At 33.6% G+C, this 17,500-nt stretch overlaps 1 protein-coding gene and 1 non-coding gene across 2 annotated transcripts in view; both read right to left on the reverse strand.

Annotated features, from left to right (window-relative positions):
* LOC137655106 (FMRFamide receptor-like) overlaps nucleotides 1–17,500 on the reverse strand; it is a 146,005-nt gene that overhangs the window by 79,185 nt on the left and 49,320 nt on the right. The gene's annotated exons all lie outside the window — the stretch shown is intronic.
* On the reverse strand, nucleotides 14,572–14,644 carry TRNAV-UAC (transfer RNA valine (anticodon UAC)). The gene has a single exon. It is a non-coding gene; the product is annotated as a tRNA-Val (tRNA).

Below are 17,500 nucleotides of genomic sequence, written 5' to 3' on the forward strand. Positions count from 1 at the left end.
AAAAAAAGATTCGTTTAGGCCTTTGTTCTGCATTCGACGAGAGACAGTTACAATTCTTATATGTCTCAAAGGTAATCTAATCACCTAAAATATGAGAAGGAAAAATGCATATGTCTCCCAGGTGTGTTTGTAAAAAAAAAAAAAATGGGTTAGGCCTTAGGCCTTTGTCCTGCATTGGACGAATATCGGTTACAATTCTTATATGTCTCAGAGGTAATCTAATCACCCAAATAAATGAGAAAGAAAAATGCCTATGCCTATGTCTCCCAGGTGTGCTTGTAAAAAAAGAAAGAAAAAAAAGAAAAAAAAATCTGGATATGCCTTTGTCCTGCATTGGACGAAGACCGGCTACAGTTCTTATATGTCTCAGAGGTAACCTAATCACCTAAAATATGAGAAAGAAAAATGCCTATGCCTCTCAAGTGTGTATTGTGAAAAAAAAACATCGATAAAAAAACAAAATTTGGTTAGCCTAAGCCTACCTAACCCCAAAGAGGTTGAATAAGCCTATATCAAACCAAAATGGAGCAAAATATGTTTACGAAACTGATACCAGACGTTCGAATACATCCCGTATATGACGTCTATAATTAAACTTCCAAGACTAAAAATCCATTAAGAAAACCTATTAAAAGCTCTTCTACTAATCAATTTGACTTTGGAGTATTTCATCCTCTTTGCCTTGGGGAAATTAGAGCTATGAAGGGGGCTGTAAATGTTGTGGCGACGATAATATCATCGTACCTTGAATAAACATTGAATATTTCGTTTTCATAGATTTCTAATTTGTTTATTCCCTTTTATACTACACTTTGATATAAAATATGAAATAGATCATTTCAACATATACTAATAAACTGGTTAATTTGTGTATGTGTGGGCATGTCAGCATCATCATCATCTCCTCCTACGCAAAGGTTCTCTGTTAGATTTCGCCAGTCGTCTCTATCTTGAGCTTTTAAATCAATACTTCTCCTTTCATCATCTCCTGCTTCCCGCTTCATAGCCCTCAGCCATGTAGGCCTAGGTCTCCCAACTCTTTAAGTACCTTTTGGAGCCTAGTTAAAAAATTGGTAAACGAATCTCTCTTGGGGAGTGCGAAGAGCACGCACAATCCATCTCCATCTACCCCTCATCATGATCTCATCTACATATGGCACTCGAGTAATCTCTCTTATATATATGGATTTTGGGATTAGATCCTTTTAGGAGATTATAACTAACCCAACCAATATTCAGTTATATTTGTCGATTCAGCTAGCAAACAGATTGGCAAAATATATAATTATATAAGGCACCAAGCACTGTCATAGCAGATGGATTGTAAATTGAGCAGAAGCTGTTAGTTCTCTCAAAAAGGCAGATTATTATTATTATTATTATTATTATTATTATTATTATTATTATTATATTCAGCTGGGCTCAACAAGGCAATAGAAGAGTTGCAAGACCCAGACCTACATGGCTGAGGACTATGAAGTGTGAAGTAGGAGATGATGAATGGAGAATTATTGAATTAAAGGCTCAAGATAGAGACGACTGGCGAAATCTAACCGGGGACCTTTGCGTCAATAGGCGTAGGAGGAGATGTTGATTATGATTATTATTATTATTATTATTATTATTATAACTTGCTAAGCAACAACCCTAGTTGTAAAAGCAGGATAATATAAGCACAGGGGCTCCAACAGGGAAACACAGCCCAGTGAGGAAAAATTTATTATTATTATTATTATTATCATTATCATATCATCATCATCATCATTATTACTTGCTAAGCTACACCCCTAGTTGGAAAAGCAGGATGCTATAAACCCAAGGGCTCCAACAGGGAAAAACACCCCAGTGAGGGAAGGAAATAAGGCTTAACAACTAAACCAGCAAGCCGTTAAGACTGCTCCGTCATCCCTCAAGTGCCAAGGTATAGCTTTCGAACATCTCTAGCCGTGTGTATGCATTCGACCATCAAACCGTTGCATTCTTCGGCTTATTGATTATTGTTGGAAGCACTTCAGCTTCCTCGGGGCTCTTTTAAAACCTTGCATGCACTCTTAACCTTCCCCATCTTTCGTCACCTCTTTATGACTTTACTCTCCTTGAATATACAGCTCAGTTTACTCTCAATGGCTCTGAGCGGAGTTTTTCATAAGGATCGGATTCGGTTCGTAATGACTGAATTAAATCCTGCCATGAGCTACAGACGATCTATTTGCTTTATTATTTAGTTTAAGTGATTATGTGGTTAAGTGAAATGATTAAGTGAAGATGTGGTTAAGTGAAGATGTGGTTAAGTGAGGATATGGTTGATTGAGGGTGTGGTTAAGTGAAAATATGGTTAAGTGAGGATATGGTTAAGTAGGGATGTGGGTAAATAAGGATATGGTTAAATGATAATATGGTTTAGGTAATTATATGGTTTAAGTAAGGATATGGTTAAGTGAGGATATGGTTAAGTAAGGATGTTAAGTGAGGATATGGTTGAGTGATGATACAGTTAAGTGAAGATATGGTTAAGTGAAGATATGGTTATGTGAGGATGTGGTTGAGTGAAGTTATGGTTAAGTGAGGATGTTGTTAAGTGAGGATATGGTTGAGTGATGATATAGTTGAGTGAAGATATGGTTAAGTGAAGACATGGTTAAGTGAGGATATGGTTAAGTGATGATGTTGTTAAGTGAGGATATGGTTAAGTGATGATATAGTTAAGTGAATATATGGTTAAGTGAGAATTTGTTTAACTGAGGATATGGTTAAGTGAGGATGTGATTGAGTGAAGTTATGGTTAAGTGAGGATGTGGTTAAGTGAGGATATGGTTGAGTGATGATATAGTTAAGTGAAGATATGGTTAAGTGAAGATATGGTTAAGTGAGGATGTGGTTAATTGAGGATATGGTTAAGTGAAGATGTGGTTGAGTGAAGTTATGGTTAAGTGAGGATTTGTTTAACTGAGGATATGGTTAAGTGAGGATGTGGTTGAGTGAAGTTATGGTTAAGTGAGGATGTTGTTAAGTGAGGATATGGTTGAGTGATGATATAGTTAAGTGAAGATGTGGTTAAGTGAAGATATGGTTAAGTGAGGATGTGGTTAATTGAGGATATGGTTAAGTGAGGATGTGGTTGAGTGAAGTTATGGTTAAGTGAGGATTTTGTTAAGTGAGGATATGGTTAAATGGTGATCTAGTTAAGTGAAGATATGGTTAAGTGAGGATGTGGTTAAGTGAGGATATGGTTAAGTGAGGATGTGGTTAAGTTAAGTTATGGTTAAGTGAGGATGTGGTTAAGTGAGGATATGGTTAAGTGAGGATGTGGTTAAGTTAAGTTATGGTTAAGTGAGGATGTGGTTAAGTGAGGATATGGTTAAGTGCCACGCTGTTTCCTTGAACTACGGTGAAATGATGGTTCTGAAATTGACTCGGCATGTAATAAGTTTATCCTCTCTCTCTCTCTCTCTCTCTCTCTCTCTCTCTCTCTCTCTCTCTCTCTCTCTCTCTCTCTCTCTCTCTCTCTCTCTCTCTCCAAGAGCAAATGGAGTCTCCGCAGATGGACTTATAAATCTTTGAGACATTCTTGTAACTCTCTCTCTCTCTCTCTCTCTCTCTCTCTCTCTCTCTCTCTCTCTCTCTCTCTCTCTCTCTCTCTCTCTCTCTCTCAGATCTGAAGACTGGATCCATGAAAAAGATGTAAAATGACTAGAATTTCACTATTCATATCATTTGAATAACTTTGTGCCTTTGCAAAAGCCAGTCTCCAGTCTGTAATCAAGAGAACGTGTGATTACTTTGCAACCTAGCGATCTTGAAATTTTGCTAGAGGTTCAAAAACTATAGCTAATAAGGGTCTTATGTAAATTTGGTGATAATCAGTTCCCATACTCAGCAGAATCAAAATAGTTCTCTGGGAAAGATGATATATAGAGGAACTCTATTTTGTTCTTCCTGGTAGATATTCACAAAGGGAATTTAATAGCTGGTCACACTGGACCTTAATGTCAATGAGGAGACTGATGAATTCAGACGACCTTAGTGCCATTCAGTGTATTCAGTCTTTTGGAGATCTCTTTCCAAGTGGAATAACAGTGAGTTCTCTTTCATTTTTCTAAAGGAATTGCATTCACTTCTCTTTCATTTTTCTAAAGAATTGTATTTAGTTCTCCTCTATTTTTCTAAAGGAATTGCATTTAAACCTCTTTCATTTTTCTTAAGGAATTGCATTTAAACCTCTTTCATTTTTCTTAAGGAATTGCATTTAAACCTCTTTCATTTTTCTTAAGGAATTACATTTAGTTCTCTTTCATTTTTCTAAAGGAATTGCATTTAGTTCTCTTTCATATTTCTAAAGGAATTGCAATTAGTTCTTTTCATTTTCCTCAAGGAATTGCATTTAATTAATTTTCTTTTTTTCTAAAGGAATTGCATTTAGTTCTTTTTCATTTTTCTAAAAGAATTGCATTAAAGTATCTTTCATTTTTCTAAAGGAACTGCATTTACTCCGCTTTCATTTTTCTAAAGGAATTGCATTTAGTTCTCTTTCATTTTTCTAAAGGAATTGCATTTAGTTCCAGCCAGATAAAGTAATCCTGCATTAATTTTACTTTCTTTTTCCTTTCCTGATCAAGGATACCTTAACGGGGTGAAAGGGTTTGTGTACCGTCATGATCAGCAATGCTGTACTTGTCAGGGCCGTCCATACTAGGTTGGTTTGCAGTGAGTGAGTAGACGAAAATCCCCCACCATCATCAATCCAAACCAGCCAGTGTGGTGATGAAAACTGGCCCAACCCCAGACATGAATTGACATGTCTGAGGCCTTTGTCTTGCAGTAGACTAGAAACGGCTGCAATTGTTGTTGTTATTGTTATTCTGTATATACATATACATATATATACATATATATACTATATGTATATATATACATATATATATATATATATATATATATATATATATATATATATATATATATATATATATATATATATATACAGTATATATATATATATATATATATATATATATAATAACAATGAGAAGAAGAAGAAGAAGAAGAAGAAGAAGAAGAAGAAGAATTATATTATTGTTATTATTATCATTACTAGCCAAGCTACAACCCTAGTGGGAAAGCAAGACGCTATACCCAAAGGCTCCAATAGGGAAAAATAGCCCAGTAAGGAAAGGGAATAAGGAAATAAATAAACGATATAAGAAGTAATGAAAATTAATAAAAACATTTTAAAAACATTAACAACACTAAAACAGATAATTTGTATATAGACTATAAAAAGACTAATATCAGCCTGTTCAACAAAAACATTTGCTGCAAGTTTGAACTTTTGAAATTCTACTGATTCAACTCCCCGATTAGGAAGATCATTCCACAACTCGGTCGCTGCTGGAATAAAACTTCTAGAATGTTGTGTAGTATTGAGCCTCATGGTAGAGAAAGCTTGACTATTAGAATCAACTGCTTGCCTAGTAGATTAGAAAGTAGTTAGTAACAGCTTATTATTGCTTATTACGTGTCCTCACTTTTTCATTGTTACAATATTATATGTATTAATTTCTTTCCGTATCGTAGTCATTTATTTTATTAGTAATATGATTAATTATCCGACGATGGGGAGCGTTGGCGCTATAAGTATTCCATGACTTGTATGTATATCAAGTATTCCTCCTGACTTCTTTTTTTTTTTTTTTTTTTTTTTGGCGCAACAAGATCTGAATTGAGCATAGTCGTTAGACCAGTTTTTATCTCACCAGTCTCAAGATACTGCATTTTTTTTTACCTCCGCCAACGAAGTTAGAAGGAGGGTATGTTTTACCCCCTGCTTGTATGTTTACGGGTTTTTGTCTTTGTTTGTGTGTTGTTGTTTTTTTATTATTGAATACCTTTCTGTCCACAATTTTAATCGTAGAGTAATGAACCTCGCAGGGATTAACTGTTATATAAAAAAATGGAAATTATTAAATTTTGGAAGGTCAAGGTCAAAGGTCAATGTCGCGGTCAAGCAAGATGTCTAATTCACCCAATCAGCCATAAGTTTGGACATCGTTGTCATAGAAACTTCAAACGCGTTCCATTTTGAATGTATGTAAATCCACGCCAATTATTACATGTTAAGGTCAAAGGTCAAGGTCAAGGTCGAGCAGGAGATCGAAAAATAAGCTGCCGTGGCGGAGGTCTACGCTCTACTGAGTGTCCCTCTAGTTTTCTATTGAGATCATACTACCTTGATTTGCTATACGCTGCAATATTCACATTCTTACAAGTGAGAACAATAGCTCGTATTTCACAGAAATATTTCCTTCCTTTCTCCAATGATTGCAAAAAAATAGCAATGACTCAGAGATTGTCACAAGGTTGGAGGAGACGAACGCTAGTTGCTGATAAGAGTTTGATGATAAGGCGAGTTTTGACCGAGTGCCGTAGCACTGGCTATGAATGATTGATATTCGACTGCCATCCACGTCATCATTATCCTGTAAAATGAGTCCGTTTGTTATTTCATTGTTTTTATTTTATTAACGAGAGACGTACGTCATTATTATCTTGTAAAATGAACCCGTTGGTTATTTCATTATTTTTATTTAATTAACGAGAGATGTACGTCATTATTATCCTGTAAAATGAGTCCGTTTGTTATTTCATTATTCTTATTTTATTAACGAGAGACGTACGTCATTATTATCTTGTAAAATGAGTCCGTTTGTTATTTCATTATTTTCATTTTATTAACGAGAGACACGCCATTAATATCTTGTAAAATGAGTGCGTTTTTATTTCGTTATTTATATTGTATTAACGAGAGACTAGGTAAAATTATGACCTACATTGCTAATCTCTATGGTAAAATACCTCTTGCTTTTATAGAGCCTTACGAAAGCTCTGTGAATATTATCAAAAGCATTTAAAACGTTTCAGTAAAATTAAGACCTACATTGCTAAACTCTATGGTAAAATACCTCTGGCTTTTATAGAGTCCTGCGAAACCTCTGTGAATATTATCAAAAGCATTTAACATAGTTCTGTGAAATTCATATGAGATTAAATAGAATAGAGAATTCGGAAAAAAAAGCTAGAATCAAGTACAGTAATACTGGCAATATATGATATAATCCAGGTACCATTATACTTATTATTAGCCAACAAAAACAAATAGATTCAATTCAATTATTATTTTTTCCTAAATGATTATCACTACTATCTTTTCTTGCTAAGCTACAACCCTAGTTGGAAAAGCAGGATGCTATAAGCTCAGGGGCTCCAGCAGGAAAAATACCCCTGTAAGGAAAAAAAAACAAGGAAAAATAAAATATTTCAAAAACAGTATTAACACTAAAAAACTTTAAAAACTATAAAAACTTTAACAAATATAATACAATATGTTTTTCAAATATATTTTATTATTATTATTTGCTAAGCTACAACCCCAGTTGGAAAAGCATGATGCCGTAAGACCACAGGGGCTCCAACAGGGAAAATAGCCCAGTGAGGAAAAGAAACCACGAAAATTGAAATATTTTAAAAACAGTATTAACACTAAAGTAAATATCTCCTATATAAACTATAAAAACTTTAACAAATATAATGCAATATATTTTTGAAATATATTTTATCATTACTTCCTAAGCTACAACCACAGTTGGAAAAGCATGATGCTATAAGCTCAGGGGCTCCAACAGGGAAATTAGCCCAGTAAGGAAAAGAAACAAGGAAAAATAAAATATTTAAAAAACAGTATTAACACTAAATCAAATATCTCCCATTTAAATTATAAAATCCTTAACAAATATAATAAAATATATTTTTTAAGTATATTTTAGGAAAAAAAAGTCTCTTGAAAATATATATAAATCGATTCAAATTCATCCCTTTACCTCTTCATATCCGGATGTTTCTGTCATGAACAAATTGTTCCTGTCAGTTTATGAAAACTTCTGATGAAATTCATTACTCTTTTATAAAAGGGAACATTTTCAATTTAGGATTTACGGTTCAACAAATATTTCCGATTGTGCAGACGCACGAACATACACGTTTGCACACATATATTGGTGCATGTGTGATATGTAAATGTTTATATAAATATATAAATATATATATATATATATATATATATATATATATATATATATATATATATATATATGCATATATATACATACATATACATGTGTATATTCATATATATACTGTATATACATGTATATATATATATATATATATATATATATATATATATATATATATATACATGTATATACAGTATATATATATATATATATATATATATATATATATATATACATGTATATACAGTATATATATATATATATATATATATATATATATATACATATATACATATATGTGTTTGTGTGTTTGTGTGTGAGTGTGTGCGTTCCTATAAGTGTCTGTAACTATCTATTTGAACTAACAAACTAAGCAAAATAGTTTTATTCAATCAATAAGAAGAGGGCTTATATCAAATAGGACTCTTGAAGTATAAAACATGCACAAAAAAATTAGAAACATTTAAATCACTTAATCCACAGCACGATGTTTTATTTTATTTAATTTTTTTTTTTAAGTCAATACATTATTAATATTTGCAATCATATTTATTTTAGTGTTTATTATATCATGAAAGAGTTTGTGTATCGTACAGTTGGCTTCATTAATTCCGGTACACTTCACGGGAAGCCAAGTCGGCGACACTGTACCGGAATTAATGACGCCAACTGTATAATCTTCCTTATAGTTCACGAATTCTAAATCATAATTTATATTGTTTCTTGGTATCTCTTCTTAACCAGTAACCTTTAGAGGTTCGGGGGCTTACAGGTTATCATTAAACTTTATTATAAAGGTTTAGAGATCGGCAGAGGTCTACGAGAGACCGAGTAGTTATGTGTCTGGCAGTGTCAGAGGGACCGGAAAAACATCTCTCTCTCTCTCTCTCTCTCTCTCTCTCTCTCTCTCTCTCTCTCTCTCTCTCTCTCTCTCTCTTTATTTCCTTATTTCCTCTCCTCACTGGGTAATTTTTTCTCTGTTGGAGACCTTGGGCTTACAGCATCCTGCTTTTTCAATCTAAGGTTGTAGCTCAACTAATAATAATAATAATAATAATAATAATAATAATAATAATAGAATATAGAAAGCGAAGGTACATTCTGCAGTTATTTAATTAAACGTCATTACCATCTTTACTTGTTCCCAGCACTCGCTGTTTTTGCATTCGTGCACCCATCCTATGCTGATTATGTCCTGTTCCCTTTTGCAATCAACTTTTAGAATTAAACGACTACCTACTTCCTCTAAATTCCTCTAAAATCGTTCTCCTAAAGGATTCAACGCCCTCTCTGCAGCTTCATCAAGATTGCATTAGTCAAATTGAGAAATGAGAATTTCAGAAGAGCAGTTATGGTTAAACATGTTGCTAGCATTATTTTTTCGTCAATTAAATTACTGACTTGTTTGGTCAATTTCAAACATTATCTTATTTATGAAAAACATTCGAAGTGCAACCATTATTGTTTCTTCTTTAGTCTACCAGGTTTCGTCATATTTCGTGAACCAAGCATTTAATCTGTTGTGCAAAGAATCTGTTAGGATTTTTATACCTGTACCATGCAGATTGATTGATTGATTGATTGAAAGTTTTCTGGCATCCTGATATCTAAGGTCATTGATGCCGATAGCATTTATTTTATATGAAAAATAAAAGAGAATTTAATTAAAACCATAAAAGTTAAGATGTCATTATAATAGTTAGATAGTTTTCAGAAGACCTGCTTCTGATATAAATCTAAAAATCTCGCTCGCACAGTAGGACACATCATGTCCAAGAATCTTGGCAAGGATGAACCTGCCATCCTCACCTCGAGCCTCAAACAGATATCTATTCCTTAAGTTATTATAATTAGGGCATTCGGTCAACAAATGCCTCAATGTTGAAGGTACTAAACAGTCGTCGCAATACGGTTGGTGTTGGCCCTTCAGAAGAGACTCGTGTGTCAACCGAGTGTGACCAATACGGAGACGACAAAGAGTCGTCTCCCATTTTCGGGGTATCATGTTATACCTCCAAGGTGATATGACATTTGTTACTTCCCTCATTTTATTGCCATCTAGACTATCCCAGTGCTGTTGCTATTTATTACAACGCAATTTCTCGAGTTTGCTCATGTATGCTATTATACATTTATTTCATTCTAAAGTCGGGTTTAGACGGTCAAACGGCTCGTCGAACGCGGTTCGACAGACAAGTGTTTGAAGTGATGTTCGAACGTGTAAACGGGGTATCTGATTGTCGAACACGTTCGTCAGACGGTTGGATGAAAGTCTGTTCTAGCCTGACTTTTGTGGGCGGGGCTTCGTTGTCCACAAAGCTTACGCATTTGTGGCTGATTCTACCTCTTCGAGCCGTTTGACAAGCAGGTTCGAGAACCTGGTTCGACGAAGCGTTCGACTGTGTAAACCCCGCTAGAGTACTCATGTGTTTTCTGTAAAATGTTTTCCCTGATTCATGTTGTGCGTAATGTGATTGCATCTTGAATTTCATCTTTAATTCCAACCAGCTTATCGTTTCCTTTCTGTTTGCATCCATTCTACATACCATTTTCTTGGCTCTCTCTCTCTCTCTCTCTCTCTCTCTCTCTCTCTCTCTCTCTCTCTCTCTCTCTGTATATATACATATATACATATATATATATATATATATATATATATATATATATATATATATATATATATATATATATATATATATATATATATGCGAATGTATACAGTATATATATATATATATATATATATATATATATATATATATATATATATATATATATAGTAGGTAGTAGGTTGGCCAGGGCACCAACTGCCCGTTGAGATACTACCGCTAAAGAGTTATGGGGTCCTTTGACTGGCCAGACAGTACTACAAAGGACCCTTCTCTCTGGTTACGGTTCTTCCCTTTTGCCTACACAGACACCGAATAGTCTGGCCTATTCTTTACAGATTCTCCTCTGTCCTCATACACCTGGCAACACTGAGATTACCAAACTATTCTTCTTCTCTCAAAGGGTTAACTACTGCATTCTAATTTCAGTGGCTACTCTCCTCTTGGTAAGGGTAGAAGAGACTCTTCAGCTATGGTAACCAGCTCTTCTAGGAGAAGGACACTCCAAAATCAAACCATTATTCTCTAGTCTTTGGTAGTGCCATAGCCTCTGTACCATGGTATTCCACTGTCTTGGGTTAGAGTTCTGTTGCTTGAGGGTACACTCGGGCACACTGTTGTATCTAGTTTCTCTTCCTCTTGTTTTGTTATAGTTTTTAAAGTTTATATAGGAAATATTCATTTCAATGTTGTTACTATTCTTAAAATATTTTATTTTTCCTTATTTCCTTTCCCCACTGGGCTATTTTCCCTGTTGGAGCCCCTGAGCTTATAGCATCCTGCTTTTCCAACTAGGGTTGTAGCTTAGCATTTGATAATAATAATACACACATATATGTATATATATATATATATATATATATATATATATATATATATATATGTATATATATATATATATATATATATATATATATATATATATATATATATATATACAGTAAATATACATACAAATATTCATATATGTATGTATGTAGGATGAAAAGTGCACCACTTTAAATATATACGAAAAAATCTAAGCACTACGTATTCTAAAAACAATAAATCCTCTTTTCGTCTGACATTTGCTTAAAGGAACAAGACGTTCGTAATAAAGATTATCATTGTGGGTCTGATCGAGACCCGTATGCCAGTCTTTATTCAATTGCTTTCCTCCCTTCGTAGGTCAACTGCCTATTCCGCCCTGTCTCGTCTTTCCTCACTTCTTTACTATTTTTCTTTATCTTTCTTCTTCGGCTTCTCTCCAAGTCTTCTTATTGACCAATACCGAATAACTCTTTCCAGTTTGAATAGCAAATTAAATTTAATTGTTACTGCTTTTCCTTGTTTAAATTCTTCAAACAATACTACTACTTTTCCTTGTTTAAATTTTTCAAACAATACTACTACTTTTCCTTGTTTAAGTTCTTCAAACAATACGACTAATTTTCCTTGTTTAAATTCTTCAAACGATACTACTACTTTTCCTTGTTTAAATTCTTCAAACAATACGACTAACTTTCCTTGTTTAAATTCTTCAAACAAAAATTAATCCTTTTTTCTGTATAAGTAAACTCCAAAAGATTCCGTCAACTGTAGTTATAATATTTTTTTTCTCAAAATTATGGAAAAATATAAATTTTAAATTAATGTAAAGTACTAAATCCCCACAACATTGCTGCTTACGGAAATTATTGACTTAACGACATTAAAAAAAAAAAAAAAAGTTATTTTTTATTTCATTAATTGCTTTATATGGCAATGGGATTTGCCAATATCTGATCAACTACTTTAGCAATGGCCATTCCAATATATTCTAATAAACGTCTCTCTCTCTCTCTCTCTCTCTCTCTCTCTCTCTCTCTCTCTCTCTCTCTCTCTTATTACATCATCCCTCTCTCTTTACTTTATTTGTTCTATATGCCCATGGGATCTGCCAATATCTGGTCAATTACTTTATCAATGACCATTCTAATATATTCTAACAAACGTCTCTCTCTCTCTCTCTCTCTCTCTCTCTCTCTCTCTCTCTCTCTCAAAGCATCTGTGCACATCCTTCCATGCAGATAGAATAAGCTAGGCTTTGACAAACCCGGAAGGCGTGGCTTTGATAGCGTCCCATTGGTTTGATAAAAAAAAAATCCTTTGATGATCTATCGAGATATGCAATTTTATCTGCAATTCTATCCGGATGCTAGGGATAAAGAAATGCACCGAAGTGCATATTTATCTCCAAAAACCCCGTATCCAGTAAGGCATTTTAAACTGGATCTTGTAGCGTTCCAGCTTTTTTTTTTTTTTTTTTTTTTTTTTTCTTTTTTTTTTTTTTACCTCATCAATAGAGTCGTGGAAAATTCCTATTTATTTCTTTCCATATTATTGACATTCAAGAGAAAGACTGATTTTGACAGGGGTCGTCTTTTTTGGTCAGAATTTGAGAAAATGTATATTCAAAGAATTCTATTAACCTTTTATCTCATCAGGTAAAATTTCGTATATTGGAATACCCTATTCAAAAAAACATAAGTTTATAAAAGAAAGTAATGGAAGGAAATTTTATTCAAATAGAATTACGAAAAAGTAGGAAACACTGAAGGTAATGTTTTTTTTGTTTATATATCTATGGACGCAAAACCTAAAATCACTTTGACTGAGGCCATAGTAAATATAAAAGGGTCCAGACTTTCCAGGTATAGTGGCATCTTGATTGCGAATATCAACATATAAGTAAGATTTTCACCAGTAATTTATGTCTCTTTGATTTGTGTTATTGGTTATTCACTGAACGTATTTAAACATGCACAGATGCATATACACTTGATATATATATATATATATATATATATATATATATATATATATATATATATATATATATATATATATATATATATATAAATATATATGTATATATATGTACATATATATATGATAAATTTTGCACATTTAGACGTGTTTCTCATATTCAAACAGGCCATATAATTATCATACTCCTCTTAATATCTAGATTCTCTCTATACCTCGGGATCAAAGACCCAAGGGGGAACTAACTCAAAGTTAATAATTTCTGGTCGGCCGGGGAATCGAACCCGGGTCCAAGAAACTGAATCGACAGTGACATACCATTTATATGTGTATGTATATATATGTGTATATATATATAATATATATACATATATATAATATATATATATACATATATATATATGTGTGTGTGTGTGTATGTGTCTAGTCGAATTGTGCAAACAGTCTAATGTTTACCCTTATTTCTATCGGTCTTAGGTTCGAGTCCTTGGCCGAAAAGATATAGTTATCACTAAAGAAATTTCACTGTGAATCTGAGATCCCATGACAGAGCGAATTCGATATTAAAGGGTATTTATGGCTATTTGAAACTGTAATTCTAATATACAGTCTTCTATTAGAGTTCTCTTGCTTGAGGGTATAGTAGGACACGCTGCTGTGTCTTGTTTCTTTTCCTCTATTTTACCTTGATTTCTTTCCTCACTGAGCTATTTTCTTTTTTGGAGCCCCTGGGCATATAGCATCCAGCTTTTCCAACTACGGTTGTAGCTCAGCAAGTAATAATAATAATAATGTCCTAATCCTTGTATGAATATGGGTTGTATTTGAAGGTAAATAAACTCTATAATCATGACAATTCCACAAAACCTAACTATTCAGCATGTTGTTGTAGCAAGATTGCATCTTGCTTGCGAGGGGAGTTAGTAGCCTTTGTGCGTTCTCTGAGACAAGGCGCTCACCTGAGTGTCGGCTCTAGACAGTGTATTCACGAACCTTTTGTAATAAAGTGAAAAAAACCATGTTCCGATGTCTCATTATTCGTTGACATGGGACAATCATATAAGGAACTCCTTTACAGTATATTCTTCACTCCAAAATTAAGAAACTGCTCACGCCAGGGCTCGAACCTGGGACCTTCTGCGTGTAAAGCAGACGTGATAACCACTACACTACGAGAGCCCTTAACTTAGAAACATGAATGATTATGAAAGACCACACGTCTGGAGATAATGTCCGGAAAATGTATGTGTGTGTGTGTGTGTGGAGCCATTGATTTTCTAGAAGAAACTGGAATTTGATTGTCAAAGACCACACGTCCGGAGATAATGTCCAGAAAATGTATGTGTGTGTGTGTGTGTGTGTGTGTGTGGAGCCGTTTATTTCCTGGAAGAAACTGGAATTTGATTGTCAAAGACCACACGTCCGGAGATAATGTCCAGAAAATGTATGTGTGTGTGTGTGTGTGTGTGTGTGTGGAGCCGTTTATTTCCTGGAAGAAACTGGAATTTGATTGTCAAAGACCACACGTCCGGAGATAATGTCCAGAAAATGTATGTGTGTGTGTGTGTGTGTGTGTGTGTGTGTGGAGCCGTTTATTTCCTGGAAGAAACTGGAATTTGATTGTCAAAGACCACCCATCCGGAGATACTGTCTGGATAATCTGTGCGTGTGTGTGTGCGTGTATGTGTATGTGTGTCGAGCTGTTGATTTCCAGGAAGAAACTGGAATTTGATTGTCAAAGACCACCCATCCGGAGATACTGTCCGAACAATCTGTTTGTGTGTGTGTGTGTGCGTGTGTGTGTGTGTGTGTGTGTGTAGAGCCGTTGATTTCCCGGAAGAAACTGGACTTCTTACAATGCAGCTCTTCCTTTTTATGCTCCAACCTTATGTTCAGACTCTGTGATTTCTTTAAAGATTTCCTCCATTTAGTCAATAGTTGCTGACAAGACTTAAGACTTGGATGAAAGTTTTAGTAATGAAGAATGTCTTTTGTGTTAACCGAACGCTGACTTATCATAAGAAAAATTATGGCTCTTGATGTGGCTAAAAATACCAGACGGGAATATACTTCTTAACAAAAGATAGATAGAAAGAAGTATATTATTATTATTATTATTATTATTATTATTATTATTATTATTATTATTATTATTATTACTATTTTTATTATTATTATTATTATTATTATTATTATTATTATTATCATTATTATTATTATTATTATTACTTGCTAAGCCATAACCCTGGTTGGAAAAGCAGGATGCTATAAGCCCAGGAGCCCCAACAGGGAAAATAGCCCAGTGAGGAAAGGAAAAAAGAAAAAATAGAATATCTTAAGAACAGTAATAACATTTAAATAAATATTTCCTATAAAAATTATAAAACTTTAACAAAACAAGAAGAGAAAGATAAAATAGCGTGCCCGAGTGTACCCTCAAGCAAGAGAACTCTAACCCAAGATAGTGGAAGACCATGGTACAGAGGCTATGACACTAACCAAGACTAGAGAACAATAGTTTGATTTTGGAGTGTCCTTCTCCTTGAAGAGCTGCTTACCATAGCTATAGAGTAAGAGGAAAGTAACCACTGAACAGCAGATAACCCCTTGGGTGAAGAAGAATTGTTTGGTAATCTCATTGTTGTCAGGTGTATGAGGACAGAGGAGAATGTGGAAAGAATACGCCAAACTATTCGGTGTATTTGTATGGAAAGGGAAAATAAACCGTAACCAGAGAGAAGGATCCAATGTAGTACTGTCTGGCCAGTCAAAGGACCCCATAACTCTCTAGCGATAGTATCTCAACGGGTGGCTAGTGCCCTGGCCAACCTACTACATTCTACCAGTATATCTTTCATGAATCAATAGAGTTGAAAAAAAACACAAGATGATATACAGAAATTTGCCTGAATTTTTACTTTTTAATTCGGGTCTCTTTATCAAACAGAAATCAGATATAGAGAAAAAATATGGATAGTATTAGATAGCTATGTATTAATGATAATCTGTGAATATTTTAATTTGACTATTTCTCTTGTAGTTTATTTATTTGCTTATTTCCTTTCCTCAGTGGGCTATATTTTCCTACAGGAGGCCTTGGGCTTATATCATCCAGCTTTTCCAAATAGGGTTATGGTTTAGCTCATAATAATAATAATAATAATAATAATAATAATAATAATAATAATAATAATAATAATGATGATGATAATGATAATGATAATGATAATGATAATGATAATGATAATGATAATGATGATGAAGAAGAAGAAGAAGAAGAAAAAGAAGAAGAAGAAGAAGAATAGATTACCTTGATAGGAACTTAACCTTATATCCTTTGAAGCAACATTTTCTTTCTCTTATCTTTTTATCTTTTTCTTCTTTTCATCTCGGATAGATTCATTATCAGCGTAATCCCATTGTCACTGATAATGGATAATGGGAATAATGACTTCTATCTGCACAATTGTATAAATTTCGCGATGCAAAAAAATCTCGTTTCACTAATTGCAAGTCTTGCTGTGTATCTTTGATTACTTAGAAAATACTTATTTACATAATTTCTGAATTTCGTTGCAACACTATAATGAAATTGCATCGTTGGCCATACTCATTAATATCATGAATATGTACAGGCAAATTCAAAAGTCTGCCGACATTTTTTTTTCTACATCAGAGATTGCAGTACAGGATTAGATATTCTCTCATTATTTTATTTAACATTACAACAACTATTGGTGCTTAGATATGCTCTCATTAATATATATAACATTGCAACCACTATTGATGCTTAGATATGCTCTCATTGTTTTATCTTAGATTATTCTCATTAATCTATCTAAAATTACAACAACTATTGATGCTTAGATATGCTCTCATTAATATATATAACATTGCAACCACTAATGATGCTTAGATATGCTCTCATTGATATATATAACATTGCAACCACTATTGATGCTTAGATATGCTCTCATTATTTTATCTAACTTTACAACCAACATTGATGCTTAGATATGCTCTCATTATTTTATC

This window comes from Palaemon carinicauda, chromosome 16 (assembly GCF_036898095.1).
Source record: "Palaemon carinicauda isolate YSFRI2023 chromosome 16, ASM3689809v2, whole genome shotgun sequence".
NCBI lineage: Eukaryota > Metazoa > Arthropoda > Malacostraca > Decapoda > Palaemonidae > Palaemon > Palaemon carinicauda.